The following is an 18736-nucleotide window of genomic DNA, read 5'->3' as shown; positions in this document are numbered from 1 at the left end:
TGACCCCAACATTAACAACTTTAGCTAACCCACCCCACCCACCTTTAAAAATCCCGTTTACCCCCTCTCCATCTCGACAAGAACTCTCAAACCCTCTCTTAAAACACCCACCAAAAATAAACCTTGCCATAAGCAGCCTGAAATACACCCCCCCCACCACCATTCACCCAAAACTCCTCCCTCCTCTCCAGAGTTTCTTCCAGGCATCTCTTTGCTCCCCCCCCCCCCCCGAGAAAAATCTACCGCCCCCCCCCCCCCCGAACGAAATGAAATTTATATAATTTATATAGAAAATATATACTTTTAACAGTGTCCGCCCCCGAAGATAATCTACCCGCCCCGCCCCGCCCCCCCCCCCCCGAAAATTTCAAGTGCCCCCCCCCCCCCGGAGAAAAAAGTCTGTAAGAAACACTGCTCCTTTCTCCTCCCACACCCACCCACCGCAACAAAAATCTTCTGACAAAAACCTTTTTAGACTAAAACCCCGCGAGCTAAAAAAAATATGACTTAGTCCGTGGTCATCTTGACCGGCTGAACTACCCAAGAAGTTATCCTATCTGGCAGGGTTCCAGACGTCTTAAGCCTCCCTAAGCCAGAGTGGAACCAACACGAAATCTCGGGTGGACCCGGGTTTAAGCAGGCCAGCGTGGGTCAAGTCAAGGATAAACCGAGAAGACAGAACGATTATCATCGGCATGAATTAACACAAATTATGGCCATTTGTTTTCGTGGCGCGAGGATCCTAGCTGCGCCCCCGTGTTGGTTGGCTATCACCGTAAACAAAAAAAAAAAAAAAAAAAAAAAAAAATTGTAACTGTTGATGTCAAAATAACAGGGGTGCCATAAGTGTGAGTGGCATTTCTTGTTAGTCAAGAAACCAGACGTTTTCTAAAGGGTCGCCCGTTTTTTGTCTGTTGTTTAATTATAGAAATTGTCTTCTCTTACACGGTGGTGGTGTTTCCTTCAAGCTGACAATTTCAAGAATTGCTTTGTTGATCTCAAGAAAGTGTTGTTTTTTTTTTGTTTTGGCTTCGATAGTTTTTTTTTTTTTTTTGGCTCAGAGAATTTTAGAAAAAATAAAATTTGACTGAAGTTTTTCGTAGGCGACGTTCGTAATGAACATTGAGTTAGTGTTGAAACTTGCGAGAATAGTAGGCGCAGTGTTAACATTTGTAGGAGAGAATAACAAGTGTTGTGTCTAGCAACAATAGCCACGGCAGTTGGTGCAGAGTTACAGGCTAGGCCTGAGGGTCTGAAGATGTTTTTTATTAGATTACCAATCTATGTTAATTTTTTAAACGTATTAATCGTTATTTTACCCTTTCTAACTTGGCAGTTTATGGACAGGTAAAGTAGAGTTTCAGTCGCCTCTATTGAGCCAGGTACTCATTATAGCTTAGTGGACTCAAGGACGTTCTACGGACTCAACCCTAGGATTTGAACTTGGAACTTTCTAATTAGCAATCTTACGCTCTATCATCCAACCACATCGTTCCATGTTCCTTACATTTGTAAAGATGACAAAAGTACGACTTACGTCATGTCTATTTTGGGCAGCTAAGAACCCTATTATCAGATCCTATTGGTCTGCTTATGTTAATGTCCTGTTTTTTATGCCTCAATTTATTGCCTTAATTTGGCCACACAAAATAGGAGTCGTATTATTCTTTGAGGGTTGTTGGGTCTAAGGCTGCTACAATTTGAAGATGTCAAATGAGCATTAAAAGCATAAATACATATTTTTAAAAGAATTTTGAGAAAAAAAAATGGCAAGCTGAACTAAAATTTTGTATGTTATACTAAAGACATCGATGTATGTTTATTATGAAGAGAATAATTATGCAAATGTTACCTCATTTCCCAATGTAATTCCTCCCAGTCTTATCACACGTTCTGATCTGCGTTAAGCCTATGTCTAGAGCGACTGTCTCGGTCTCCTAATCTCGTCCCCACAACGTTAGTTGACTAACGATAGTTGGATAAACCAGCCGGAAAAAATTGCCCGTCAGCATTTTTGTTTTTCTATACCAAGCCCCTAATCTCGTCATAAACACGACACAGGGAATTGTCTATTAATTCGCAACCCGTTTTTAGATGGTCGTTTCTATGCGGTTCTGTCCCTTGTTTTGTTATACCGCATCAGGGCGAGTTATCGGACATGAGAGCTTCTGTGTATCAAACTAAGAAATAATGAAGCAAAATGTGGGGGCTGGGAAAGGAAAAAAAAAATCTTTTCCATACGTCGTATGAATATTCAAATAGTTGTACGAAAAATAGCTGTCTGGGTGGTAGAGTTTAAACATTCAGACTCGATAGGTTGTTTGTGTAAAGTGGGATTAATCCTGATCATACGGACTGTCATGTAATCCCATAAACATATATATATATATATATATATATATATATATATATATATATATATATAATATTTACGATTAATTCATATTAAAAATACCGTATAGTTAACCAAACTTTTATCTACAAACCTCTAAAAATGTATGATATTTAAGGTGAATAATACATCATGAAATATTTTCACAGTCGTTTTTGTAAAAGTGTTGTTTGTGTTTTATATTGTTTTTGTGGACATTTTGCGACGTCCAAGATTGCAATATACAATAGCACTGTATTCTTCTTCGTCGTTCTTAGTTATAATATATTTAAGGACATCCCCAATATAATTAAGTTTTACGTGTTATATGCTATATAGGCCATTGGTTACTATTTTTGCATGGATCTCTTTCAAATTTACCTGCATAGTCTTTGTTGACTCAAGAACAATATGCAAGGTTGTAGTTAATTGATGTTTGATTCTTCTCTTCCAATGAGTTGCTGTCCATATGTGCTCTGTTTATGATTGAGTTTAAGATTGTTTTAGGCGAAATTCTATATCAAAAACACGTTAAAAAAATTACAAATTACAAAAATCACTACGTCAAAAAAAAAAACAAACAAAAAAAAAACAGAAAAAAAAACAGCTCTTGTAGAAGTAGAGAATGAAATATGTTTTTAAGTAAAGCATAAGAGGGGGAGTTGAGGTAATGACTGTTTGACGTGTGTGGTAGCGCCACCTACATGACTTACGATGTTTTCAGTCACAGTGACGAGCCGCCTTTATTGTTGGTTATTTCCCTTTGGAATTTTAAACCGCCAGTCTCGTCCATGAAGGAGAAAATAAAATCCACGGGACTTCCGCTTTTCAAATAATCAAATTAAAACAATGATCGTTTTATGGGGGTGGTGGAGTGGGGGGGGGGGGGGGGGGTTAAACGGAAATGGTTTGGGCAGGGTTTAAGGAAATATTCTTCTACACTTCTGTTGGTTCAGGTTGTTTGATTTGATGAGGGGCGGTTAAAGGGCTTTGGTTGTGGGCTGGTTGTGGCGTGGTTGTCGGCTAGCTATGGGCTGGTTGTGTGGTGGTTGTGGGCTGGTTGTGGGCTATTTGTGGGCTGGTTGTGGTCAGGTTGTGGGCTGGTTGAGGGGTGGTTGTGGGCTAGCTATGGGCTGGTTGTGTGGTGGTTGTGGGCTGGTTGTGGGCCGGTTGTGGGCTGGTTGTGGGCTGGTTGTGGGCTGGTTGAGGGCTGGTTGAGGGGTGGTTGTGGTCAGGTCGTGTGGTGGGCAGGTTGTGTTCTCACTGTAGGTTGGCTGTGGTCTACCCCCCCCCCCCCCCCGAGCGCCCCCACTAAGACAAGGATTGAAACAAGTTCCGACAGCGGCGGCTGTGTGAGAAACTTGCCGGAACCAGAGCCGTGTCATTATCTGCTGTCTGACACCCGACCCTGATATCTGCCGGCCCGGTACAGCCGCTATTGTTGTCATTTTACGTAAGAAATCTGGCAAAACGGGTTGGGGGTGGGGTGAGGAGGGGAGGGGAGAGGGTAGGTAGATGACGGGGGGATAGAGTTGAGCGCCACCTACAGGCTGTTGGGGATGGGGGGGGGGGGGGGGAAGAAGGAAGAGTCTGATACAACTTGAGGGAAGGTTGCTACTTTTCAGATATTTTGCTCCAGCTGGTAGGGGGGGGGGGGGGTGGTTGAAACTTCTTGGGTGGGGAATAAAGAATAGTAATTTTATTTAAATATTATATTTTGACTATTTTGCCCTTTGGAGAAAAGGCGTTAGACCAGCATTGGGGGGAGGGGGATGTCTGGAAAAAACAACCCACGGGTGGTGATATGTACGAACCTTTAGGTGGGTGATAGAAGAAGGAGAGATTGTCGTTTAAAGTATGGGGTGGGGGGGGGGGGGGGGTGAGGGGAGTTACGATAAAATGTTGACAGGCAATTTTTTGTAGGTTTTCAAATAAAACATTGTTGGATCCGTGTATGAAATACAGTCGGGTGTGTGCTGAGTGATGTAATTGTACAGTCGGGTGTGTGCTGAGTGATGTAATTGAAAACTGTGGTAAACTGGAGGAGTTGTCGCACTTGTGGTGTGTTGTCGTTAGAGATGCTTTACATGTTGAAAATGTTGTGGTTGTGACTGTTGTGTGAATGTTTGGTGACAGAATAATTAGGGCACTTATCACCAGCACGTAATTCATATATCATCTACACGCTAACATATTGACTGTTTCACCAGACATATAATAACCTGGCTCAGTACTAATACAAATGGAGATCATATTGACCACATACAAAAATAACGATTTTCTTTTGTATCGGTCCATAGCGTAGTCTTGGGGTTTTTAAAAAGGGGGAGGTAATCGTGACAACACACGAGCTAGTTGTTTACTATGTTCCTAGTTAGTTAAAATATAGTTAAAAATTGAAAGTTGTTTGCTATGTCAGATTGGTGTTAGGTGTGTCATTGTTCTGTTAGTCGATGTGTCGTTTATTATGGTGTGTCGGTGAGATGTCGGTGTGTCGTTTGTGATGGTGTGTAGTAGTTTCCTTGTGATGTCGTATCGAAGTGTGGCTGTTCTGGTGTTGTTGGTGAGTCAGCGTAATGTTGTGGTGTTGCTGTGTCGTGTTGTGTTGATGCTTCGTTTGTGATTGTGTGTAGTAGTTTCCTTGGGATGTTGTATTGAGGTGTTGCTGTTTGGGTGTTGCTATTGTGTCGGCGTAATGTTGTGATGCTGTTGTTTCGTGTCGGTGTGTCGTTTGTGATGGTGCGTAATAGTTTTCCTGTGATGTTGTACCAATGTGTGGTTGTCGTGGTGTTGCTGTGTCGCGTCGGTGTGTCGTTTGTGATGGTGCGTAGTTTCCGTGTGATGTTGTACCAATGTGTGGTTGTCGTGATGTTGCTGTGTCGTGTCGGTGTGTCGTTTGTGATGGTGTGTAGTAGTTTCCGTGTGATGTTGTACCAATTTGTGGATGTCGTGGTGTTGCTGTGTAGGTGTGTCGGTGTGTCAGTGTGTCGGTGTGTCGGTGTGTTGCTGTGTCGTGTCGGTGTGTCGGAGAACTGCCAGATCAACTTCCCCGTGACGTCTGAACGTGGCTGGTGCTTTGGGAGACTCGTGTCGTGACGTCATGGCAGATACCCCGTCAGATAGTTCCTCAGATAGAATATTATCTGTCCGTCCTTCCTTAAGTCTGACATCGCCTGTGACGTCTGCTGTAGCAGCGCCAGTTATTAATCGTTACGCCACGCACGCTTCTCGTCAAGATAAAAGAAAAACCGCGACAAAGTGTTACCTCCCCTTGAAAAAAATTCAAACATTTATTTTGGTCGCGTCGAGACAAAGTCATTCTGAATTATCCCCCTTTGTGATCATTTTTTTTCTTCTTCTCTCCCTTTAGTCCTCAGCGTTATGAAACTGACAGATCTAAGTAGGATTCAGAAACGAGTACTTTTATTCTCTCCCCTGCTATCCCACACCCATTTTTCAAAAAAAAAAAAACGTAGTGTAGTAGCCGTAAACAAAAAGAACAGGCACAAGACAAAGAAGGTTCTAGATGTTATCTGCCGCGGTCTTTAGTTCTTGCTGGATGGAGTGTTGCAGACTGCGGTCTTCCTCAGCAATGTAACACCAAAACTGTGGTTAATGTCTGCGGTTGGTTGCGGTCCGTGAGGTGAGGTATGTGTTGGGTGAATGGTTGGGGTTTTGGTGGTAGTGATTTGTGTTGGTGTGTGTGGGAGGGTGGTGGCGCAGGGGATTGGGGTGGGGGCGGGGCGATCAGAGGGGGGGGGGGGAATGGAAGGGTGATGATGTGGATGGGAGGATGATGAGGATGGGAGGATGATGAGGACGGGAGGGTGGGAGGGGGGTGGGTTCGGCGGCCGAACATGGGATCAGTTATGAGCATATAGAAAAAATGGCAATGAGTTACGTAATTCTACTTGATTTCATAACTTGACCTAAATGTCGTCTCTGATCCAAGTTAACCCCAAGACTAACCCAAACCTAAACCCAACTCTAAAATTGTAAAATGATCAACAAAATTCTAACTTTGACTTGTAGCTAGGGCCAACACAGTACTGGGAACCTTCTAAGTAGAGCACATCTCCGCTAAATAAATACTCTCGCGCTGTAACTTTGGTGTGTCGTATTATAATAGCAGCCAACTCTGTATTTATTTAGTAAAGGGAGGCAACATCGTTACGTGAGTCGCTTCCCTTTATTGCCCCATTGCTCACTTAAAATCTACTCAATGTTGACCCAGCGGCCTCGACTTTGAGAGCATCTGTCATCTTTCTTCATGTCGGTGTTTGGCCGCGAAAATAAACCGGCTCTACGCTCTGTCGACTGTTTCAAGTGTCGGCGTTTGTAGACGCCCTGCTACACGTTTGGAGAATGCATTTAAAATAAAGCAATTTCACTTTTGCAATAGTTATTTTCCTTGTTTTCGGTTACTTCCCTTTTTATGTTTCTCTCTCTCTCCCCCCCCCCCTCCCCCCCCCCCGAGGCTACTTTTGTTTTATTACTCATTGACTTTCTCACTTGTCAAGTCAATCCTAGGTCAAAGAAGGGAGCTCATTGAGCCCCCCCTCCCCTACACTTTAAAAACAAAACTTAACACCCCCCCCCTCCCCCACGCCTCTCGCTAATAGTTATGCTGGGTCGAGAGTTAGGCCTATATTTTACTGTACTTCAGTCACAAAGCAAAACAAATGACCCTCTTATTAATATAAACTAGAATTTTGGTGATTTTGTTTTTTCAAAGAAATATTTTACACTTAAACAACAACATTAATTTAAGTATGGATACAAATTTCACGTTTCTTGTCTAACTTTCTGAGATAAAAAGCGAACACATTTCTAAATTTAAAAATTAAAACTAATTCCTGACAGTGTTTTAAAATTTTGTCAGTTAATACTAACAGGGTGTATTCTTTACCCTGTTATTTTACTTGTGATGTAACTTTGTGACAATGCACACTACTTGTCTCCCTTACCTATTTCTGTACTTTTTTTTTGTGTGTGCTCAGGGATAATCTTAACAAGGAGAACCAGACTTCCTTTAAATACAACTTGTGTTCGAGCTTTGTTGTCATACTACCGGCATCTTGTATTAAAATTTTATTTATCAGGTTAATGCAGGAAAATTATTTTAATATCGTGTTCGTCAAAATGCAGACAACAGGCATTCAACGCAACCTCAAGGGACGTAACTTTCGACCGATATAGCAGTGTATGACATAATACCTCACTCTTTCAGCCTACTAGGCTGTTTAGGACACGGTTGTAATTTTTTATTCAATTTAAAAGCTAAGTATTTTTCCAAATAGAAATGAGCTACAATTTAAAGCTTTAAAAATTTTAATAAGAAAAAATGTTTGTAATAAAGATTTTTTTCATTGAAATGTAACCTAAAAAGATAATAAATTATTGAGACGTATGGAGTGGATACATTTTTAAATGCCAGATTACGATATGTAAAATGAAAAAAAAAAATTCAGCCAAAAATTTCTAGCAAATGGCTGTCAAGACTAGGATACATCAGGGTTTGATTGATGGCCGAGGTAAGAAAACAAATGGCCATCTGCTGACGTCATGAGATGGCCAGCCATCTGTATGGGACATATGGCTTTCATATGTGTTCATATCTCTCTGTGAGCAGCCTTGTGGCAAATCTGATTTCAGGACAGGCATAGATCAGTGGTTTCTTTCATCACAGCAGATAATAGCATTATTTATAGCTCTTTATATATATATATATATGTAACGAGACTATTTGCCTGTAGTACCAAATGTTAACGAGTTCTGCTCGACAACGCCAAATGTTACCGAGTCTAACCACTCATTCTACACAACATCGACCACAGTATAGATACTCGAAGATGCAGGTTCGCTATTGATCCTTTTATTACATGAATCAAAGAAATGCATCACAATAATATAATGAATCAAAAGGAATGCTTCACAATAATAGTCTGAATCAACTGACCCCCAACAGTCCTCACTAGTCTTCACATAACTGAATGCACATGTCTATCGTCCTTCTTAACACAATACGGCTAACCCGTTCAATAACCAACTTGATACTGCCTCACTGACTGACTGATCGAGAGAGAGAGCCAGCTCAGCCGTCGCCTTCCTATTTATCCCCTTCGTATTCGTAATCGTATTCGGTTCTATCATAATCGTAATCGTAATCGATTCTAATCGTTGCATCAGAATGTTAATTACGCCGCTTCTGTCGTACAGTCCGATTTAATAAGCCATCTGCATCCTGTCACATCAAAGTTGACAGACCGTATTGCGTTCTTATCGTATCGCTTCCCAAGATACTACGCCTTGGCTTTCTGATCGTTATCAGCCAACACCTGCGTTATTACATCAGTCGTGTCAAAGTTGACAGCGCTGTACTGCGTTCTTATGTCCCTGGTAACTTCCCCTAGTTACATCCACCCCTGCCTTTTTTTGTGTGTTATCAACCACAAACAACGCCTGGTAGGTGCAGTCCTTCAAAGTCAATCGCACCACCGTAAAAAATTTTTTATTGTTCCACTCACTGTCAATGTCGTCACATTCGTATAAGATTGACAGTTATCCCTATTTCACATATCAAATGTGTCTACATCATCTTCCTCAGACACAAAACAGTTCTAGAATTCACATCCACCTTTTTTCGTTTGGTGCCTTCACCAGTTCACTTTTATGACTTTTTGAACAGTCTGTTCTCATACCAGCGCGACCATGAAAGAATTGATGGTTGCTGACAAAAAATTTCGTATTCTTTCTGTTTCTCAAACTTCTCCGCGGACCACTTATCTGATGGTCTACTGTCTCTCTGCTTCTGGGAGGAACGGGATCCTCTTCGTTGCCGTTATCCTCCACTTGTGTATCGCTGTTGTTCTGTTGATGGTGACATGGTTCCGGGATGGGTATGTGAATTTCCGTTATAGTTTCCGGTTCCCTAATTGTCTTGGGTTTCCTTGTGTGTAACTGCTCTTCTTGACTATGACAATATTTCTTTAATTGAGCAATATTCGCCCACCGATCCGGTTTGGCGTGATCGATGGGTCTTATCTTAAAGGGGCCACCTGCTACTTTAGGCATCTCCACGACTTGCCATATCTCCTGTCCCCAGAGGTCGTGGATTTTGTTTCTGCCTAACGGGTGGCTACGCAGTAATACCCTGTCGTTCAGTTTGAGTGGCGGGTCCTTTGTCTGTACCGACGGTTCCCTTCGCCGTGCTTCATGTTCTAGTCTTTCCTGTACTACCCTGTACATTTCTCTAATTCGTCTCATATGTTCATTCACATATTCCAGTGCAGTGTATGAGCCAGTCATACTCTCCTTTTTTCCTAGGAACAAGTCAAGAGGGAGTCGAGCCTCCCGTCCGAACAGCAACATGTGTGGCGAAAAGCCGGTTGTGGCATGGGGGGTGCAGTTGTATAGATATACCAACTCTGGGAGAAAATCAGGCCAACGTTTTTTCTGTTCAGGTTCTAGAGTACGCAGCAAATCATGCATGCTGCGGTTGAACCGCTCGCACTGTCCGTTTCCTTTCGGATTAAATGTGGTTGTTCTAGATTTGTTGATCCCGTAGTGGCTGCACAGTTGGTTAATTACTTCTGACTCAAAGGCCCTTCCTTGGTCAGAGTGTAATTGTCTTGGTATGCCATATTTGATGAACCAATGTTCTATTAAGACCTTTGCCACTGTTTTGGCAGTCTGATCTCGTGTGGGCACCGCCACAGTCCATTTGGTGAATACATCAGTCATTAACAACACATGTTCCGTCCCATCCGATGATTGCTCCAACGACGTAAAGTCCATAGCCACAATCTCTAGTGGTTTTGTCGCCAGTAGGTGTCCTGATGGCTGTCTCATTTTGACAACTGGCATTTTCGCATGCTGACACCTAACACAAGCCTCACAATGGCGTTTGACCTCCATTTCCATATTGGGCCAGTAACACCTCCGTCGTAATATTTTGTGCGTCCTGTCCTGACCCTGGTGTCCTGCCCTGTCATGTGCCAACCTTAGCACTTCTTCTCGTAATTGTCCAGGCACCACCACCTGGTGTATTGTCCCATCAATTTGGTCATGAATTCTCCGCATGAGAACACCATCCTTTATACTGAGACGGTCCCACTGACTCAGTATTTTCTTTGTTTCTCGACCAAATTGTTCTCTTTCCCTTCTTCCTGGGAATTTTTGTTCCTGGACGTGTTTCAACAGCGGCTGTAAGCCACTATCCGTTCTCTGGGCATTTCTTATCTCTTTGTGATTAAGGCAATTAAAATCACTAATGACCATATGACGGGGCTCTGTGGATATGTGCTCCACCACAGTCTGCCCTTTTTGCATCACCTCTACTTCTTCAATAGAAATGTGCAAGACTTCTACTTCTTTTTCTTCATCTGCTATAAGAAGTGTATTATTTTCAACCTTTTTCATTAGTTCTAATACTTGCTTTTCTAACTGTTGATTCAATAGCCTTTCTTTTTCTATCATTTCTTCTAGTTTGCCAACACTGTTCTGTTGTCTCGTGTTTTTATTTTCTTCTTCAGCTAACAGACACTTTAAAGATGAACATTTCTCCTGTGCTTTTAATTTGCATGAACTTTCCCTATCCAGTTTCATCGTTAACATTGAGATCTCATTCTTAAGTTTACCAATTTCTTTCTTATCATAATTTTTCTCTGCCAACAAATTGTTCACTTGAAACTTTTCAACATCCAAGTTCATTTCACAGTTCATTTTTTCTATTATTAACAAGTCTTTTGAATTCTTAAGTTCTTCTACCAAGGCTATAGTATCTGTTAGCTTAGTTTCACAATTCTGAAGTTCAGAACGCTTCAAATCTAATTTTCCTTGTGTAATTTGAAGTTCTTTTTCAATATCTGATAATTTCTCTTCAAGTCCTGTTTGAGACTCTTTCATTGTTTGTCCCATTTTGTTTCTTAAGCCATAACCTCGCCACTCTGTAGCCTTGTCTTGCCTTACAGAGGGCGATCGTTTCACCGGACAGTACCGTGCCACATGTCCGGGTTGAGAGCAGGACAAGCCGATTGGTCGACCGTCAGCCGTCCACCGGAGCGATGGACCAGCAGGTCGCGGCTGTCCAACCTGACCATGTTTTGTCCCGTTTTTGCCCTGATTCTCAGCTGTTGACCTGCTTTCTAACCTCTCTAATCGTTGGCCAACCTTATCCAGGTGGGCCAACAGTCGGGCCATCATGGTTTCCATCGTGCCGGTCCCTGTGGGTGGGGATTGTTTCTGTTCCGGCACCGAGACCCTGTCTACCGAACAGTTCGATTGGTCCTCACCCTCGGACCTGCGGATCGCTGAGTTCCTGACCTGAAGGAAGGTCAACTGTGGGTCTTTGTAGACCTCTTCTTTCAAATATCTTCTTGCCATAGGGGTCGCCAGCCCCTCGATGAAATGGTCCCTCAGCAGGCGTGCATCCATGTCGGGTATTTTGCCTTTTACAGCTTCAAAGGCCCCGTTCATTCGGTGTGAATACTCCATCACACTCTCCGCCATTCTCTGCTTTACGCCTACGAACACCGATAGCAGTTGCGATCCCGACCGTCTCTCCCCAAAGGTCTCCATAATTAGATCCAGCACCTTATCTGGATCTGATTGGATGGTTTTATCGTGGCATTTGACCTCTGCCCTAACCGTCTCTCCTATACTGCCCATCAGCAGTCTTAATCTTTCCTCTGGTGCCATGTATCTTGAGGCCCAGGCAGCCCTGACCTCTTCACTGAACCTGTTGGTTAAAGTTGGATCACCGTCCCCGTAAAATTTGTTGATGTGGGACTCACTGGGCAGGACCACAATATGGATCGGCTTTTTGTCCAAATTTTGTCCTGGTCCATCTGGAGGCAAAGGGTCATCTTCACCGTTGCCTATCTCTGGGCTATCTTTATCTGACTCAGATTGTTGGGCCAGCAGGAGTTTTTGTTCTTTTCTGATATCTAAAATATCACTCCCGCGTCTGCCACTCACACCAAGGAAAAATGTTGCAGCTATGCAGCAGATAGTGTTGCCCAAAAGGGAGATCATGACACATTTCCAGTGTCCAAGAGTTACATCTATATCTTGGTTGTCATCTTTGCCTAGTATTTGTCCCACAACCAAGTTGGAGATACCAATGCCAATTATCTGGATGCTGGTGGTCAGCCCCATAGCTGTCCCCAGGGTAGTTGGTGCTACAACTAGGGGTATACTGAGCCACATGCTTGCAGCAGCAAAAGAGCATGTGACACCAAGCCAGAATGATAATGAAAGGTGTCTCATCTCTGTTCTTTTCAATTTCCTCGATTCTGATTTCAGTTTTCCCTTTTATTTATTTCCTTCAAATAAAAAAAAGACCTTTCTTACCGTGTGTGTATGAAAAATTTTCCTCGTTCCTCAATTTTCACTGTTCCTGAATGTCCGAATTCACACACACACTAAACACAGTTATGAACTAGGTTGACTATGGGTGCCTAAAGCGGCAAGTCTAGTTGGATTCTTCCTGTCCGCAGCGCCAAATGTAACGAGACTATTGGTGCCGCTCATGGCTGGTCTAGTTGGATGTTACCGAGTCTAACCACTCATTCTACACAACATCGACCACAGTATAGATACTCGAAGATGCAGGTTCGCTATTGATCCTTTTATTACATGAATCAAAGAAATGCTTCACAATAATATAATGAATCAAAAGGAATGCTTCACAATAATAGTCTGAATCAACTGACCCCCAACAGTCCTCACTAGTCTTCACATAACTGAATGCACATGTCTATCGTCCTTCTTAACACAATACGGCTAACCCGTTCAATAACCAACTTGATACTGCCTCACTGACTGACTGATCGAGAGAGAGAGCCAGCTCAGCCGTCGCCTTCCTATTTATCCCCTTCGTATTCGTAATCGTATTCGGTTCTATCATAATCGTAATCGTAATCGATTCTAATCGTTGCATCAGAATGTTAATTACGCCGCTTCTGTCGTACAGTCCGATTTAATAAGCCATCTGCATCCTGTCACATCAAAGTTGACAGACCGTATTGCGTTCTTATCGTATCGCTTCCCAAGATACTACGCCTTGGCTTTCTGATCGTTATCAGCCAACACCTGCGTTATTACGTCAGTCGTGTCAAAGTTGACAGCGCTGTATTGCGTTCTTATGTCCCTGGTAACTTCCCCTAGTTACATATATATATATATATATATATATATATATATATATATATATATATATATATATATATATATATATATATATATATGTGTGTGTGTGTGTGTGTGTGTGTTTGTATAGAAACGTGTTTATAATTATTGTAAACAAAGCCTAATTCATTAGCAATCTTACATATTTTTCCAACACATTTTTGAAGTTTTGAAACAAAAGAATAACGATTATTTTCGTTTTTAGCTATTTTAACCGTTTAAATTAACATTTCATTCGTTATTTTCATATTCTCCTATCTATATAATTTATCCAACTATTTCCTCAACATATTTTCCTAATTATTAACGCAATTATTTTCTCTATTATTATAAAGAATTATTATCTATGCTCAATTTACAACTATTTTCACAACTGGTTTTTTTTTGGGAACTATCCAGTAAAACCTTTGTATTACCGGTATAAAGACCAAGAGTCATGAGTTCTAGACCACTACACTAGACCACTACACTAGACCACTACACTAGACCACTACACTAGACCACTACACTAGACCACTACACTAGACCACTACACTAGACCACTACACTAGACCACTACACTAGACCACTACACTAGACCACTACACTAGACCACTACACTAGACCACTACACTAGACCACTACACTAGACCACTACACTAGACCACTACACTAGACCACTACACTAGACCACTACACTAGACCACTACACTAGACCACTACACTAGACCACTACACTAGACCACTACACTAGACCACTACACTAGACCACTACACTAGACCACTACACTAGACCACTACACTAGACCACTGCACTAGACCACTACACTAGACCACTACACTAGACCACTGTACTGGACAACTACACTAGACCACTACACTAGACCACTACACTAGACCACTACACTAGACCACTACACTAGACCACTACACTGGACCACTGCACTAGACCACTACACTAGACCACTGCACTAGACCACTACACTAGACCACTACACTAGACCACTGTACTGGACAACTACACTAGACCACTACACTAGACCACTACACTAGACCACTACACTAGACCACTACACTAGACCACTACACTGGACCACTGCACTAGACCACTACACTAGACCACTACACTAGACCACTACACTAGACCACTACACTAGACCACTACACTGGACCACTGCACTAGACCACTACACTGGACCACTGCACTGGACAACTATACTGGACCATTGTACTGGACCACTATACTGGACCACTGTACTGGACCACTGTACTGGACCACTGGACCACTACACTGGACCACTACACTGGACCACTACACTGGACCACTGTACTGGACCACTACACTGGACCCCTGGACAACTGTACTGGACCACTGTTCTGGGCTACTACACTGGACCACTGCGCTGGACCACTGTACTGGACCACTGCACTGGACCACTGTACTGGACCACTGCACTGGACCACTGTACTGGACCACTACACTTGACTACTATACTAGACCACTGTACTGGACCACTATACTGGACCGCTACACTGGACCACTACACTGGACCACTACACTGGACCATTGGACCACTGTACAGGACCACTGTACTGGACCACTGTACTGGACCACTGTACTGGACCACTGGACCACTACACTGGACCACTCCTGTACCGACATGCTGTGCAGACGATAACTGCCCAACCTTCTATTCTGGTCATGTCACGTGATCTGGCAGACATTTTGTTTGACAGTCGTGTGTGGCAGCGTGACAGTAGAAATGGGGTTCGGATAGTTTGTTACACAACACACAGATTGGTTGTCTCCCTTGACACGGCTTACTTCCCCTGCACCGTGAACAATATACAAGTGCAGCATCAGCCGCCTCCCCCCCCTCCCACACTCGCTGCTTGATACTTGTTTGTTTTTCTGGATTACAGGCACACGACTTGGCAAAGCAAGGCTTACAGTAAGAGACCAACAAAGACTAATAAAACATTCGATGATTGTTTTCTAGATATTTTAAAAATAATTAAGCCTCCACTATACTAAATTAAGCACCAAATTAATTAGTCTGTTAAATATTCATCTTTTAAATATTCCCCCCCCCCCACACACACACACCAAACCATCAGTTACCAAACTAAAAAAAATAATTTCGTGTTTTGGACCCAATACCAGTCGCCTAGTTGGCTCTGTATTTAATCAGTCACTATATTAACTTATTGGTTATTGAGAAAAATTGTTTCATACTGGGTTTAACTTACTTTGTAAACCAGGAGAGAATAACTCTTGTCCAGGAAATGAGAAGGGACGTAACCAACTAAATGAGAATAAAGTAGCCGCCCTTTATTGTGAAACACGTTATAAATACTTGTACCATTTTTTCCCGACTAGCCCCCACCCTAATCCCCCCTTCCCCTCCGACCCATACAGTTCCCTTGTTCCAGGATTGAGCTCTGATTAACTAATGGTCAGTAGATGTATGGGCCGGACGCTGTGGTCAACGGTCACAACAGTTATTTCCCCTTGTAGCCGGAAATTAATTGGATGTAGAGGATGTGTCCCTTATCCCGATTGTCCGGCTGGTGGTGTGGCTATTGTCCCCTGGAAGTTCGGGATTTTATCCTTAGAGGGGACTGTATAGTACAATGATTTTTCTAGGTACGTTTTTTTAGTGGTAATGAAAACGAATGATAGTGTGGTATTTTATTTTATAAGTATCAGACTCTAAGGGGGATAAGTTATTGATGTATAATGGTTGAGATGACAGGAAGATATAACTCAGGGTGTTAGCATTTGAGTGTGTTTTAATTTATCAAATTATTTTAAGGTTTAATTTAGTTTGGGTGGAAGAAAGAAAATATAAAGGATTTGCATATTTGCATATTTCTTAATGTTAACAAATTCGATAACAAATTCGTTATCATATTCGATAACAAATTCGATAATAAATTTGATAGCCAATTAATTAACATTATCATCGATTTGGACACTTCAGTGTCTTGAAGACAAATTCACAGCCATAATGTCTTCATTCTCACCAACATACCACAGCTTCATTACTAAAACATCACAACCACAACATCATCAACATTACATCACTACTTGAACATCCCTACTACAATATCACGACAACAACCCACAACATCACAATAACAAAATCACTACCATAACATCGCAACAGCATCACTACATCAACATCATACCACAACATTACACAACAAGTAGGTCACTACCATAAAAACACTACCACAAATTACTTCCAAAACCTCACCACAACATCACAAATACATCACACACAAAATTACTACCACAATACCCCTACCACACTCAGTGGCGTAGCCAGGAATTGGTCATGGGAGGGGTTCAAATATTTTCCCATATGTATAGTCATATATATATATATATATATATATATATATATATATATATATATATATATATATATATATATATATAGATAGATAGATATATATATATATAAAGGTGTGAGTCCATGGGAGGGGTTATAACCTCCCCCCCCCCACAACCCCCTATTGCCTACGCCACTGAAAACAATACATCTACACCACAATAACATAATAACCCTAACGTAACCTCCACTACCACACATTTGTGGCCGAACAATATCTTTACCATAACATCATGTACCTAATGAGAGTACCATATTTTAAAATGAAAACTGGAATACCATTCAGTGAAAAACATTTTGATGGTTATAAATGTAATTGGTACTGTTATTTAAAGTCTCTTAATTAATGAGTTTGAAAGCATTTTTATTTGCAAGATTTTTTCTAGTTTGAAGAAAAGAATATTCAGATACAATATCAGCTAAAAGAAATTTTTTTTTTAGAATTTTCTTTAATTAAAGTAACGTAAAAACTTGTAAGATTGATAAGGTTCAAAGAATTGAGATTTAAAAAAAATGGAAAGACAGATAACTCTGGATTAAAAGTAAGATGGATAACTCTGGAATAGAAAATAAGACAAATCAGCTTGTGATTGTTTGCTTGTAAAGGGCTCTGAGGTCGTTTAACTGTGTTACAGGCAGTGATCGAACTTTGAGATACTTTGATGTAGTTCGTTGGTATCAGGCTGGCTTTAGTAGTTGACCGTGTTGAGGGTAGACCATCTTCATCTGTTTCTGTGGTCTTAGCTTACAAGTTTTGAGTAAGGTACCCAATAGAGCTGGGTGAACTCAGTGACGTCATACAGAGCTAGGTCCGAGAACTGCTCAAGAGCTCGCGCCGTCCCCACATGCAGTTTTAGGTTAGGATAAAATACGAGAACAAAATGAAGATTTTCTTCCAGGCATATGTTCGGGGGGGAGGGGCAGAGTCTACCTCCCCTCCACCCCCCCCCCCCCCCTCCGAACGAAATGGAATTTATATTGAAAACATGTACTTTTACCAGTGTCCGCCCCCCCCCCACTCCGTCCACCGGAAAATTTAGTCTGCCCCCCGAAAATATCAAATCTCCCCCCCCCCCCCCACTTACCGTATAAAATAAATCTGGAAGAAACGCTGCCAAAATAGGATAGCGCGGTGGAGCGGGGGATTGGTAACAATCTAGAGTGCTAGAGGTGTAGATCTCAACCTTTTTGGAGGTAAAGAGCCCCACCAGTTTCAAATACGCATTGATCGGACCCTTCTTAATAGGTCTATCGTCCGAACTGACAAAATCCGATCAAATGAGTCTGGTGTGTCTTGACTTCAGCCGAACCCCTGAGGTATGTTTTTCCTCTAAGCTTTGTAAAATACATATATAAGTCTTGTAAGACTTAGAACACTGCGCACACCAAATACGCGTTGCACACTATCTTATCCCCCTTAGAGCATGGAGTTTGATCGAACCCAGGTTAAGAACAAGTGATCTAGAGGTTAGTTCTTGACCTCGAGTCCGTAGATTATTCTATACAACTCTCACAAGTGCCTGTAAAATAAAAGTGATTGGACTCACCAACTGACCACAATCTCCCATGCCGTGTCACCCAAACAGATGAAGTCCTGTAAGAGTGGACAAACAATTTTAAAACAAAACGTTTAGGGATCAGGCTTTAAGTTTAAGGGGTATGAAGATATACATTTGAAAAAAAAAAACATTTTTACAATTTGACCACTTAAAGTTTACTTTTTCTTTTGAATTTTTCCCATCGTAATTATAAATAAAATTAGTTTATTTGGTTTAAAAATTATTTTTTTAAAATTATG

This window comes from Physella acuta, unplaced genomic scaffold (assembly GCF_028476545.2).
Source record: "Physella acuta isolate Inbredline_101_S28 unplaced genomic scaffold, ASM2847654v3 ptg000451l, whole genome shotgun sequence".
In the NCBI taxonomy this organism is placed as follows: domain Eukaryota; kingdom Metazoa; phylum Mollusca; class Gastropoda; family Physidae; genus Physella; species Physella acuta.
This window is presented reverse-complemented; position numbering follows the sequence as displayed.